General features: G+C 55.7%; 1 protein-coding gene across 3 annotated transcripts in view; it reads left to right on the forward strand.

Annotated features, from left to right (window-relative positions):
* The first annotated feature begins 6,410 nt into the window (after window positions 1-6,410).
* LOC308351828 (FXYD domain-containing ion transport regulator 6) overlaps window positions 6,411-13,340 on the forward strand; it is a 29,787-nt gene continuing 22,857 nt past the window's right edge. The window contains exon 1 of one of the 3 annotated variants that reach the window (XM_080817768.1): window positions 6,411-6,667. The gene's annotated coding sequence lies outside the window, so the exon portion shown is untranslated. The remainder of the gene's footprint in view (window positions 6,668-13,340) is intronic. The other 2 variants (XR_013967610.1, XM_080817769.1) reach the window with 2 other exon arrangements.

The raw sequence follows: 13,340 nt of genomic DNA on the forward strand, positions 1-13,340 counted from the left end.
ACACAAGACTCCCCTATAAAGTTCAGCCACCAGCCAGCCCAGATCATTTTTATTGCTCCCCTCAACTCTAGCTTGGTCTTTTCGATGTGGGTGGGAGTGGGGGATACAAAAGAGAAAAAAGTGGATTCAAGTCTTTCTTGCCTGGAAGTGTGGCTGGGCTAGTGGGTTATTGTCTGGGTGCAGGGCTGGTCGAGAGACTGAATAGAGGTGACGGCTGGGTCCCTGTGGCTCTTCTGGCTCACAAACTCAGCGACAGCCTCTGTTCTGAGCCTGGATCCAGTGGGTTGGAAGAGAGTATATGATGATAAACAGGTGCCTCTCCCCATAAACGTTGGCTCCAGGCGCTCAGGGAGGGGTGGGGAGTTCAGACGCCTGCTTATGCTAACAGGCTGTCAGCTTCTCCGTGCATGGGGAAAGCAGAAACACGAAGCTATTCTGGTCTTGTCTAGGGAGCCATTATGTATTGAATTTCCAACGTCATTATCTCCAAAGGGCAACATTGCTCGTTTTCTCCCATTTGCATTCACTGGGAAAAGACAAATGGGTGCACATTTGCGGAGTGGAAAGGCAGGGGGAGGAGTGGTCATGTGCTCGATTTGGACAACCAGCAGCTCTGGAAGGGGCAAGCTCATAATTAGAGATCGGCACCTCGAGGTGATGCTTCACACTTACATGGCAAGTTTAAGTTAATCAGGCGGGATTAGTTCTCTAGACTGATGGGACTGGGGTGGATTTTTCACTTAGGAGCAAATCTCATGCATGCTCTGGCATGCCTCGTTTCCTGACATATGTTATAGTTTTCCTGTGGGAAGACAGGGTGAAATTTTATTTCAGACCTCCCCCACTCTGCCTGCATTTGCTTTCCTCCCTTCCCAAAATCCAGATCCTGCTATAAAGGTGGCTAAGTCAGTGGGGAGGGGGGACTTGGGGGGACCAGGTCCAGGAAGAGAGGTGCTGGGGTTGGCACGTGTCAGGTGTGTGCTAGGGTTAAGCGGCAGGTAGGGGTCTTCTAGGCCGGCAAGCTTTGCCCATGCTGAATTTCTGCTTTCTCATGATGCAAGGCTATCCTCTCTAGCTGCTCCGTCCTATTTGTACCAGTCAGGACTGTGTTGGCTGCATGGGACAGAAAACCAGTTACAGGGCATTTCTGTAGCGCAAGCTGAATTTTCTCAGGTGACAAGAAATCTGGAATGCAAGATGGCCACTTTACCTTCAGGCGTCACATTCATATTTCTGACCCAAAAAAAGGATGAGGAGGAAGAGGAGGAAAAGTAGGAGGGAGAAGAGGAGGAAACGGAAGGGGAGGATGAGGAAGAGGGAGAAGAAAAGTGCAAAGGGCAAAATCATGTGTCTTTTTTAGAATTCTTACTCAATAGAATCCTGTTGCCATCTTCTTGGCCAGAGCTGGGCCACATAGACCCCGCTAGTAAATCTGGAGAATGGGTGGATTTTAGACAGAGCACATTGTAGCTTGGTTAGCGAAAGGATAGAAAAGGAAAAGAAAACCAAGCTGATCTAGGGAACCAGCAGTGTCTGCCATCCACCTAGTCCCCATGGCTCCCTCCACCATCAGAGACGTCCTGCTTTTCAACCCCCCATGTCGGTATCAGGGTCTTCTTCTCTTTCCCTGCAGGTGGTCTGGCCCCAGAGCCCCGTGAGGCTCACCACACCCCTCACCTCTACCTGTGAGCTCAACAGCACTGCTCCTCCATCCTTTCTTCTGGGGAAGACAGAACAAAGCAAGTGCATCGCACACAGGTATGCAGGCGCCGGGGTACCAGTGTGTGGGGAGACGGTTCTGAAGGCTTTGGTGAAACTGACAGATTGCAGAGAGAGCAAGAAAAAAATGTGTTCACGATGAATCTGGAGAGGTTGGCTAGGACATGATCATGCTGGGTCTTGTGAGCTACAGGCCACTAGCTACAGACAGGTCACCAGGTGAGACACTGGGGTCTACATATGGAGTGAGAGGCCAGGCTGCCCCCAAGGACTTCCCATTCCATTAGGGCCGCACACAGGTAGTGATGCATAGTAAAAGCCAGATGATGATGTGCACCGTTATAAATGTAGAGGCTTGACACCGGTCATGACAGCATGGAGAAGACAGCCTTAATTTCAATAAAGTGATGTTTGAATTTAGCTTTACAGAGTAGGGAGGATTCTTACAAGAAGGGAATTAGGAGATGTTTGAAGCAGAGAAACTATATGAGCAAAGATCGGGGGCAGCAAGCAGGCAGCATATTCGAATCATTGTGAGTGGCCCTCTTGGGCTGGGAGACAGCATTTCCAAGGATTGGGCTGGCAGGGGTGGGAATGGGATGGGGAAGGCCGAGCAAAGAGTGGGGTCAAGAGATGAAGCCAAGAGGTGTGTTGGGTTGTAAATACGGAATGTCATGTTAAGAAGTCGGACTATAGGATGTAGAAAACACGGAGCGGCTGAAGGTTTGAGTCACATCTGAGCTGCAGAAAATACCAGAGAGTTGATAGCCTGGGGGTGGGGAGACTGAGGCAGAGTCTCCAGCAGGAGTCTGGCAGCAGAGAAGCCTGATCTGGAACAGAAGCACTGGGCGGGAGGGGAGTGAGGACGGTACATGCTTTCCTGGGTGAGTGACTGGTGGGGGGGGAGGGGCGGCAGTGCCATTTAGGAACTCAGGAAAGACCCAGGAGGGGAAGCACCTTTGATATGTGAGGACAGTTGGATGATGGATTCAGCATGAGCAGTGCTGGGTCCCGGGGCATTACTCCTCTGGGTCTCTCTGGGGGTGAGGACCAGGCTGGAGAGGGCGGGGCCATCAGCCCTAAGTGGATGGTGAAACATGGCTGTGGATTGGATGGTCCAGGAACTGGGTAAAGCGACAAAGGGCCCTGGACAAGCCGTTTGAGGGAGAAGCCCAGGTGAGGGAGGGCGGAAGAGACCAGGTTCAAGGAGAAGTTTGGAAGTGACCAGGCACTTTCAGCCAAGGATTTAGGAAACGGTTCTGTCCTGGGGCTCAGGGGCTCTGCATTCGGCCGAGGGGTGAAGGTGCATTCGAACTTGTACAACGTGAGTGTGAATGGACTGAAAGTAGCAGCTGGTGGGTAGGAGCTGCTCTGATTCCTCGGGAGGCACTGCAGGGTGAAACGGTACCCCAAAAGCCTCGTTGGAGGGTTACCTGCTAGGAGAGGTGGGTCTTTCCCCCGACTCGAGGTCTTGCCTGTTAATTTTCCCTGCTGGCCCTCTACTTCCAGTTAGTCTGGCCGCCGCTCCGTGCCCCGGGCGCTGACATGCTGGCAGACTATTTTTGCCACAGTGCCTGGCGACAAGGCAAGGGCTCCCCACACGGGGTTTTAGTATTTAGTAGCACAGTTGTGAGTTACTGAGCTCAGCACAAGCTTTAAAGCATCGAGCTGTCCCTTGTGCTCCCAACAGTTAGGCTGTCCTTCTAAGCCCTAGGTCTTTTCATGGCTCCAATTCTGGACATGTGGGGAGCGTTTTAGAAACAGTTGCTAGCCTTTCTTGTCCTATTTCCACCATGGCTGTGCACCCCTGCCCCAGCTCGCTCGTTCTCTCTCTCTCTTTACTCCCAGGGCCTTTAGAGAAGCCATGTTCTCCTCATCTGGGGGCCAGGTTCATGTCGTACCTTCACATTACCATTGATCTCCTCATAGCCCCTGAGCCATCACTGTTGGGTCCTCCTACAATGTAAGCCAGCACTCCCCAGTTCTTGCTTGCAACCGTCTTCCTAATGCCCTTCAGTGGCTTCCCATTGTCCTGAGGATAAGAGCTGGACTCACCCAGGATCTACCAGGCCTGCCTGGTCTGGCATTTTTTCCTACTCCAGCCTGTCTCCCCTGCTCAAGGGCCACAGTGGCTCCTTTCATGCCATGCTCCTTGGGCCTCAGGGCCTTTGCACGTGTGGCTTCTGTTCCTACGTTGGATTCATTTCCCAATCCTGCCTGTCACTCCAATTCCTGGCTCCTTCACCTCATCCCTTTAACACTTCTTGACTATTTGGCTCGCTTTTCAAATGCTACATCCTCAGGACTCTGAACCAAGTTTTAATTAAAACTTTAAAAAAAATATTTTATTTATTCATTTGACAGAGATTACAAGTAGGCAGAGAGGCAGGCAGAGAAAGAGAGGAAGGGAAACAGGCTCCCTGCTGAGCAGAGAGTCCAGACGCGGGGCTCGATCCCAGGACCCTGAGATCATGACCTGAGCCGAAGGCAGAGGCTTTAACCCACTGAGCCACTCAGGCGCCCCTAATTAAAACTTTTTTGTAGGACTAGCTGATAAATATCCATCTTGCCTGTTAGCCTTTCCTTTCACTGTTGTATCCTGGAATGTGGCCCAGGGCTCCGTGCAGAGGGGCTCCCCACATCAGCAAAGGACTGAAAGAATGGGGAGCAGCTGGAGACCCTTTCCCACCCACACCAGCATTTCACGGGGGCTAGATGTGCTTCTTCTTCCCCAAGAAGGGGGGTGCTACTCTTTCTAAAACAAACTTGTGTGGACTTCATGGCAGTGCCAACCCAGACTTCTTGAACTTCAGTGCTCCCGGGGGAGCTGTAAAGAAGCACGATTTGAGAGGCAAGCCATGGGCCTTCCTCTAGTGATCGTAGGTCCTGTTCTCCCTCCTTGGCCCTTATACTGGTCAGCAGAGCCAACAGCTGCTCCCAGGAAGTAATTTGGCCAAACACCTTGCAATTCTGTGGCAGGAAAGGGGCTGCTACTCTGGGCGACTTGGCTTTGGAGTTCCTTTTTTTCCCAAACAGGCTTTGGTGTGTTGGTGTGTCCCCAACCAGGAGGAATTCCAAAGAATAGCACAGAGAAATGGCCAAAAGGCAATACTCAAGCTCATCTGGGAGGGATTACTCTGCTTGTCCAAGGACATGGGCCTACCAAGTGGTGTGGTTTTATCACTTTCACCTGCGCTAGAGCAAAAGAAGAGGGAGGACAGCTGTCACCAAGTCTTCACTTGTAGAGGAAAAGGCAGGGACAGAAAGTGACTCGGTCTGTGTCGAGTCCCGTGGATCAGTGAGACTGGAGCCAGGCTTAGAGCTTTAGCCTTCAGAGGTACCCACAGATCTTGGGGACTGTCTCAGAACCATGACCACTTTGTCCAAGGTCCTGTGCTCAGTTGGTCAGAACTGTCGTCCCATCAGTCTCCTTTGGGTGGGGGAAGCTACCCACTTGTTCTCAGTGACCACTTAGGGCTTCCAAATCTATGCAAAGCCTTTTTGAATTCATGAATATGTCCTGCCTCAGGGTTTTGAGACTTGATCATTTGTTAAAATAATAAAATCATCTAGGTGAGGGCTTGAAATGGCTTTAGAATTCTCTAGTCTCCTTCCTTTTGCAAATAAAAATATTGAGGCTGAGGGTTGGGGGTGTTAGAGGTAGGTCTGGATCCCTTCCCAGCTGTACCTCTCATCCCAGGATTGGGGGTCTTTAAGGAAGTCTCTGTGGCCCTGCCTAAGTGGGGACAGTGTCTCCCGGGAAACACCCCTCAGCCTGTCTACTCCCAACCCGGCTCAGGCTGGGCAGCCTTGTGGCAGGCAGCATGGCTTCCTGGCTACCAACGAATGGCCAGCCCTTGCTGTGTTTCTGTGGTCTCTGCCAGTGCCTGACTCGGCCCCTTCCTACATGCCTTTCTGCTCTTCGTGGCCTCAGGTTTGCAGAGTACTCCCTCCGGGCTCCTGGGCTCAGCCTCCTGGAAGGTGAGTGTTCCCACAGCCATTGTTACCTGGGCTCAGCCTCCTGGAAGGTGAGTGTTCCCACAGCCATTGTTACCTGGGCTCAGCCTCCTGGAAGGTGAGTGTTCCCACAGCCATTGTTACCGGGAAGGAAACTGAGGTGCAACATCTTCCTTAGCCATTGGCTCAAGGTTACGTCACAGGTAGACCCCCGCAGAGCCAGGATTTACATCTCAAAATTTAGCCGTCCTCTTAAATCTAGAGCCTGAGGTTGGGGTGGCGGAGGGATTGCCACCCAGCAGGGCCAGGACGAGGGGCCCTGGAAAGGGGATTCTGGGCAGCACACCTGTGAGTCGGGTGAGCGCCCCGCCCCGCGCCCCCCACCTGGCTCTAGCTGGAAATGACAACTACAACCCGATCGCGCTCAGGCGCCCACGACACAGCCATTCATGCTTTGGGTACACATTTCCCTTAATTGCCAAGGCTCCCAATTAACGTGGGTTGCTGTGTCTGGTGCTCGGTTATTTTCCCGTTCCCCTCAGTTTACTATTTCAGAGAGACACTAGCTCTGTCATTGTGTTCGTCTCGCTGCCTTCCCAAAGGAAAACCAAAAAGCAGCAGCTGCGGGCAGATCCCGGGCGCGGGCCCGCCCCCTCGGCGGCAGTCTCCTGTTGCTTCGGGAGCGGGCCCGCCCTAGGAGAGGCGCCCGCCCTCACCCCTCGAGGAGCGGGGCGCAGAGGGGCTGCTCGCGCGACGCCAGCCGGTGACACCGCGGCGGCCGGTCCCCGAGCCCCGGCCCGGCCGAGCCCCGCCCCCCTCTCCCACCCCCGCCGGCCGCGCAGCTCCCGCCCGCCCCAGCCCTGCGCAGGAGGGGAGGCGGGAAACACGCGAGAGCCTCGCCCACCGCCCTGCCCCCAGCCCCGCCGCTCCCAGGCTCCTCGGACTCCGCGCGTCCTCCGGGGATCGTCTCCGAGGGGCTCGCGCTCTGCAGGTAAGCGGCGGCGCGGGAGGCAAAGTTGGGCGCGTCTTCCGAGGAGGAGGGCGCGAGGCCGGGGTGGGGAGCGACCGCGGCGCGGGCAGCGGCCGGGTGTTGTTTGTTTCGGTGGGTGTGAGCGGCCCTCTAGGGCCCGAGGCGGCCCGGGCGGCGGAAACGCGCCGGGGGCTGTGAACGCGGAGGTGGGCGTCGGAAGAGGAGCGCGGCCTCGGTGGGGAGGCCGGCCGCGGTGGTGGGGGCGAAGCCGGTGGCCGAGCTCGGGGCTACGGCGTTTTGGAGCAAGGCAAGGGGCAGCTCCCACCCTGTATCCAGCGGGAGTTTCCCCTTTGTTACTGGGAGGCTGTGGACACTGGAGTGGAGCGTGGGCATGTGAAGACGGAGAGGTCGCTGGATGCGCGAGTGTAGACACACCAGCAATACAAAATGGGGCGGCTGGTTTGGTGCTTGGGGGGCATGGGAGCTGGGGCTGGGCGGTGGGCAAGGGGATGGTGGGGGGGAGGTAAAGAAGGGCTGGGCTTCCCAGCATGGGATTCATGAGAATGTCTGCATTGGGGTTTTTTGTTGTTGTTTTTGGTTTTTCTTCTCCTTCTTGTTTATCCAGTCCTGTTTTCTTCCAGGGGGCCTCCCTGATCCCCCTGTCTCCCCTTTCCCCATGCCTATCCCCTTTCCCCAGCAGGGCTGGCCCTGGCAGAGCCTCCCCCATTGTGTCTGGCTGGGCTTCCATGGACAGTTGGAAGAGCAGCCCCATCTCCTGGCGCTTGCTGCTGGCTCTTACAAGTGGTGGCTGTTAGAGAAGGCACCCGAGGGTGGGAGCAGCTGTGCTGGAGAGTGGGCCTGGTCAGGCCCCTACTGCCAACCCCCAGACACCGGGGAGGAGGGGCTGGCTATGGAGCTTTCTGCCCACCAACGTGGCCTCTGTTTCCACTTCCTTTGTCTCCTGGGTGTTGTGCTCTCTAGCTGGGCCCGGATTTCCAGGTTTGGAGATGGGCCAGTGGGCAGCCCATGCCCTCTGTGCAAGGAACCCCACTCTGGGGGCCCCGCGCCTTCATATTGTGTATGTGTGGTTGTGTGTATCTGTTTCTGCAACTTAGCCTTTTGCACGTGACCTCCCTGGTAGTTGCCATGGAAACTCCTCTTCAATTCCCAGCCTCCCTTCCTTTTCCTGCCCATTCCTCACCTCCATATCTCCTCCCCTCCCCCCAACATGGTTGCCTGGATACTGGTTATCCCTGGCTTCTCTGACTGGGTGACCCTGGACAGCTAGCTCCCACGTGGGACTGAGGTGGCTGCGTACCCACTCCAGTCCTCCCCGCCACACGTCACAAATGTGCCCCTAACACCCCACATATACGTACCTACCACATTACACACCCTTGCGCACACAAACACCACGCGTTCTGTCGTGCCACACACTCCATCCACACACGACACATACACGTATATCATACCACAGATAGACCACGTCCACCCCAAATGCACCGTACATTGACCACAAGGGAACACAGCACCCTCAGTGCCATGCACAGCGCCCTGTGTACGCTCTCACACACATCAGCCATAACACACACACACACACACACGCACGCGCACACCACTTCTAAATAGGTCTCAAGCGGGAAGAGAGAGGGCAGTTTTCTGCCTCATCTAGGTCTGTGCCCGGGAGTGTGTGTTGGGGAAGGCTGAGGAGGGCCAGAAGGAAGGCATCTCCCCAGGAACCCTGTGGAAGAAGGTATCGAGAAATGCACTTCCAGATTCCCACAAAGAGGAGTCCCTTTCCTAGTACTCAACTCAAGAGCACAGACGAGAGATTCAATCCCTCTGCTGCTCTCTCCCTGCCCTGACCCTGAGAAAGCCCGAGGCTCCTGGGCCGAGCCGGCGGTCTCCTCTCAGCCCCTGAGTCTTCCTGGCTGACGGGATCCGGCAGAAGCCTCAGAGGCCCTACAAAGGAAGGAGACAGGCTATGGCTGAGCAAGAGAGCAGAGGTGCTGGGAGAGGGCAGGGAGAGGATGCAGAGTGGAGACAAGGCGCGGAGGAGAGGGAAGCCAGAAAGAGCGGGCAGGAGGGGAGCTGGGCAGTAGGACGGTACGAGTCTGGACATCTGCTCCTCTTGGGGGTCCGGCCACCCTCTCTCCTTGAGGCACATTTTCCTGCTTCCCTTGGCTCCTGCAGCCCCATCAGTGCCTCTGGGAGAGAAAGCCGGTTTGCAAAGGGCTCCTGCATTGCTGGGCTTTCAGAGACCGGTGGCTTCTGTCCCTCAGGTGGTCGATACCAGAGGGGGGCATGGCCTTCCCGGCCTCTGTGTCTTTGGACTGACGGAGGATCCGTTTTACTCAGTGGTTCAGTGAACTGTTTTAAGTACCTGCGAGACGTTAATCGATGGGGACACTAGGGTGAGGAAGAAGAGAATCCTAGATTTCTCGGAGCCAGAGAGGCCTTGAGGGAACACCACTCAGGACGTCGTGTAGGTGAGAAGACAGGCTCAGAAGCGGACACACACCCAGGGGTGGCCGAGGCCTTCCGGCAGCTCAGCCAGGATTTGTGATGCACACTCCCATCCCCCGTCTCTTGCCTGCTTTTCTCTCTTGCCAGCAGTCCTCTGGGGACTGAATGTCCCTTCCAAATGGGTGGGTCCCCAAGGTGGGTACCCTAGTGAGTGGAGAGCCTGCTCCAATATATTGACTTGGAGGGCGTGGCAGGGAGAGGGAGGGAAGAAAGAGCAGTTCCTTAGGCTCTGGAAGCTTCCAGAACCTTAAGTGAGCCAGCCCACCTGGATCCGCCATAAATCAGCACATGCTCCCCTGCCCCCCAGCCCTGGCGGACTTAGCGGGCTGCCATCTGGAGGACACACAATGCCAGGCAGCCCCTAGGACTCACTGTCTAACAGATCACCCACCTGCCCCTGCCCCAGCACCTGAGCGCCCAGGAGGAAGCCAAGCAGTCTTGACAGGCGCAGGCCCTGGAGGCAGAGAGCCTGGGGCAGAAAGGCTGTGAGCCCGGAGGCACAGACCCAGGTTCTAGTCCTGGCTCTGCCCCAAGGGCAGGTGCATTCATTCCGCAGATATCCTTTTGGACGCAAATGGGGCTCTTTGGGGAAGTCAGAAACTGTTTAGATTGATTTCGAGCAAGTGAAAGCCTCCATAATTTCAGACCTGTTTCTACATCTGTCAATAAGGGGTTAGATTCCACGATTACTAAAACATTTCTTCCTCTAATTTTTTGTAGATTATACGATCTTGAAAGGGAGCCCTTTTCCCTCCAGGTGCCAAATTGTACTCATTATTTCATAATACAGGGTTGCAGCTGAGCTGAGCAGGAAAGGGGCTTGGCCTCCGGTTCCTTTGGAGAAAGCCTCCCTTTTCAGCCAGTCGGACAGGAGGTGCTCCAGAAAGTGAGCCCGGGCTTTCTTCCCCCGGGTGCGGGAGCCGGCCCCTTCTAGACATGGGTCTACCTGTTCTGTTCTGCCAGGGTGGAAACAGGCTGGGAAGAGTGTTGAAAGAGCTGGCCTCCAGAAAACATGAGATCCAGGGCCACTGGCCATGGGTCTGTGAAATCCCGGAGAGGGAGAGCCTTTGGCCAGCTGGTAACTGTGGCCAGAGGAGCTGAGCAGCAGAATATCTCTGGACCAGATGAAAGTCTGGAACCAGTTTGGCAGTGTCCTCTCCACTCTGGAATAGGAAGGAGGAGGGAAGACCTTGACCTGGGGAAGTATGAAGTCAGCTTAGAGCCCACACAGGAACACATTTGTTACAAAGATATTCAGGGCGGGGTGGGGGAGGGAGGTGGAGCACGAAGTCCAGGAAGGGGGCTAAGGCCCTGGGGACCAAGCTGGGCCATGGGAATGTGGCTGTTCTCACTGCTCAGAATATCTGACTTGGGCCAGAGAGGGCCGAGAGGGAGGGAATTGGAACCACGGCGACCCCCACACAGCCAGAGGACAAAGCCAGGGCTCCAAAGAGACCAGAGGCCAAGGTCTTAAATTTATTCATGGCCTCCCTTTAACAAAAAATCCATGGAATCCCTCGGATGTGTTCGGCTGGGCAGGCTTCCCAGGGCCCGGTGGAGCCGTGAAATGGTGGTCTTGCATTCCCAAAGCCCTCCAGCTCAGCTCAGTTGGGTTGCTTTGTCCTGTCCCTTCCTCCCGCCTGGACAACTCTGCAATCTTCCCGAGCAGGGAGGGCTGGGCCCTCACGCACACGTGGGCTCACACATGCACACACTCTCTCTTTCTGACACATACCTAACCTCCATCCCTCACCCACACACCCTCTCACCTTACCCAGCTGCAGTGTCACATCCAGACCTTGGTGACAGCCCCTTCCCTCGGGCTGTCAGCCCAGATCCACTTTCCCGGTGATCCCGCGGGTGGGTCCAGCTACATCACACCTCCCTCGGTGCTCTCTTGTCCATTAACAAGGACAGGTGCCGGACCTGGCTGCGGCCGTGCTCCCAGCCCTGTCCCCAGATGGTCATCCCTGGCCTTGTATCTGCCTCCCGTCCACCTACGCTCAGACCCTGCCTGGAAGGAGCCCTTGCTCTCGCCCTGCGGAACAGGAGCTGGCGGCCTTGGGAGACACAGGGACATGGGTTCTAATCTGTGTTCCGACACTTCCTAGTTTTCTTAACTTTCTAAGCCTCCATTTCCTTATCTGTCAAATGAGTACAAGGATAATGGGGCGAGCTGTGTAAGGTGCTGCGTGTGGTGCCTGCGTTTAGTGAACAGTAGATGCTCGCTGCTGTGATGATAATGATGGTAATGATGACATTATTATTATGAAAACAGATTGTTTTATTTTACTATATCAGCGTTCGAGGCTCCTCTCAAGAGCTCATTCTTTCAAGTAGTTTTTCCAAATTCCCAGGAAACAGAAATGCTTTCCTCCTCCCTGGCCTTCTGAACACCCTGATGATTCTTCCCAGAGAGTGTGTGGCCCACCCGGCGGGCATTTTAGTGACTTCCACACATGCCTTCTCCCCCCGTGGGTCAGGGTTTGTCCCCACGCCGCTGCCACCGTGAAGAAGGACCATGTGAATTTGTGTGAAGCACTACAGCGGGCCAGAGCTGTGCTTTCCAGGAGCTGGGCTGTCGGGTAGAGCCGTGCAAGGAGGCTGGCCGAGCTGCCTGGTCCTGTGGTCTGACTGTGGGCGGGCTGACGTGGCCCTGGAGTTTCTGTTTCTGCCTCTGGGACTGCTTGTCTGGCCTCTCTTGAAGGGGCCTTTGTCAGCAGGCCTGCGGAGGAGGTGATCCTGTGGCTGGCCTGACTCACTCCTGTCTGCCCAGCCTGCTGGGGCTCTAGCCTGGGGCTTCTGTGCAGATTCCCTGGAACTGGATGAAGTTCCTCTGGCGGACGGGGCCCGGGCCCCTGTGCTTGCCCTGCTCCCTGACTCACTCTGGGCAGCACGTGTCAGTGGCCTGTGCTGGGCTGGTGGCCGTGTCCTGCTCCGTGGGCCTGCTTCTGCGGACTGTTTGGAGCGGCTGCGGGGTGAGGGCTGGCGTGGGGTCGGGAAGACTCATGGGGTGACAGCAGGGCACCCTGCCCCCCTGGGGGATCAGCTTGGGGTCCTTGCCGAGAAACTTCCAGAAACCAGGCCTGCGTCTGTGATTTGTGAACTCTGTGTCTCCCTTTCTAAGGAAGGGGCCTTGTTTCTTTTCATGGTTGGTTCTTTTCTTCCTTGGACCACGTTTCTCTTCCCGGAAGGAACGCCACATTAAAGATAAGGTGCCCAGGGGTTGGACGCCTGGGTGGCTCAGTCGTTAAGCGTCTGCCTTCAGCTCAGGTCATGATCCCAGGGTCCTGGGATCCAGCCCCACATTGGGCTCCTTGCTGGGGGGGCAGCCTGCTTCTCCCTCTCCCACTCCCCCTGCTTGTGTTCCCTCTCTCACTGTGTGTCTGTCAAATAAATTTTTGAAATCTAAAAAAAAAAAAAGATGCCTAGGGGTTAACGAGATAGGTCCTCTCTACAGAACAGAGGAGCTTTGTCCCTCCCACACCCCCTGGGAGGCCAGGCTGGATTGGGTCTGAGCTCCAGAGAATGAGCCTTGGGGCAGGGGACCTGGGGATCCTCTAGCCTCCCAGTTGTGGGCGTACTGTCCTCCTCCATGAGTGAAGGAGGGTGGGGGGAGACCCAGAGATGGGGCCGCTTGGGGAGGCCCGCCAGGCCCGAGGGACCCAGTAGGAAGGGGCCAGGCTGGGAGGGGGCAGCATGATAATCTGGGCCCGAGGTGCCCTGGCATGCGTGGGGGCAGTGCGGAGAATTCAGGAATGTGTCACAGCTGCCGTGAGCCCCTCGGGCCGGCTCCAGTGTTCTATCCTCTGCTTTCTCCTCAGTCCCAGGCTCTGAGTCCTCTGCGTTCTTCAGCCCGGCTTTGGAACTTTGTAAGGGAGCCAATCATTCCAAGCTAGGTTATTAAACAGAATAATTGGTGTTTAACGTTTATTGGAGGGGCACTTAACATGCAAATCAAGGGAACGGGTTGTCTTTTCCTCAGGAGGCAACAGATCCATCAGTGACCTCGGGTTGGACCCAAAGCATTTGTTTTAAATGCAGCTTTAAAAGCCTTTGCTGGGTTTGGGCTCTGTGGTTCTGAATCATAAGAGCCTGGCTCCTATTACGGGAGCGTCAGATGCCATGAGCAGGGCGCAAGGCTCCACACTGCTTGCCGGGAAGCTGA

Source organism: Martes martes (genome assembly GCF_963455335.1).
Source record: "Martes martes genome assembly, chromosome: 10".
Classification (NCBI taxonomy): domain Eukaryota; kingdom Metazoa; phylum Chordata; class Mammalia; order Carnivora; family Mustelidae; genus Martes; species Martes martes.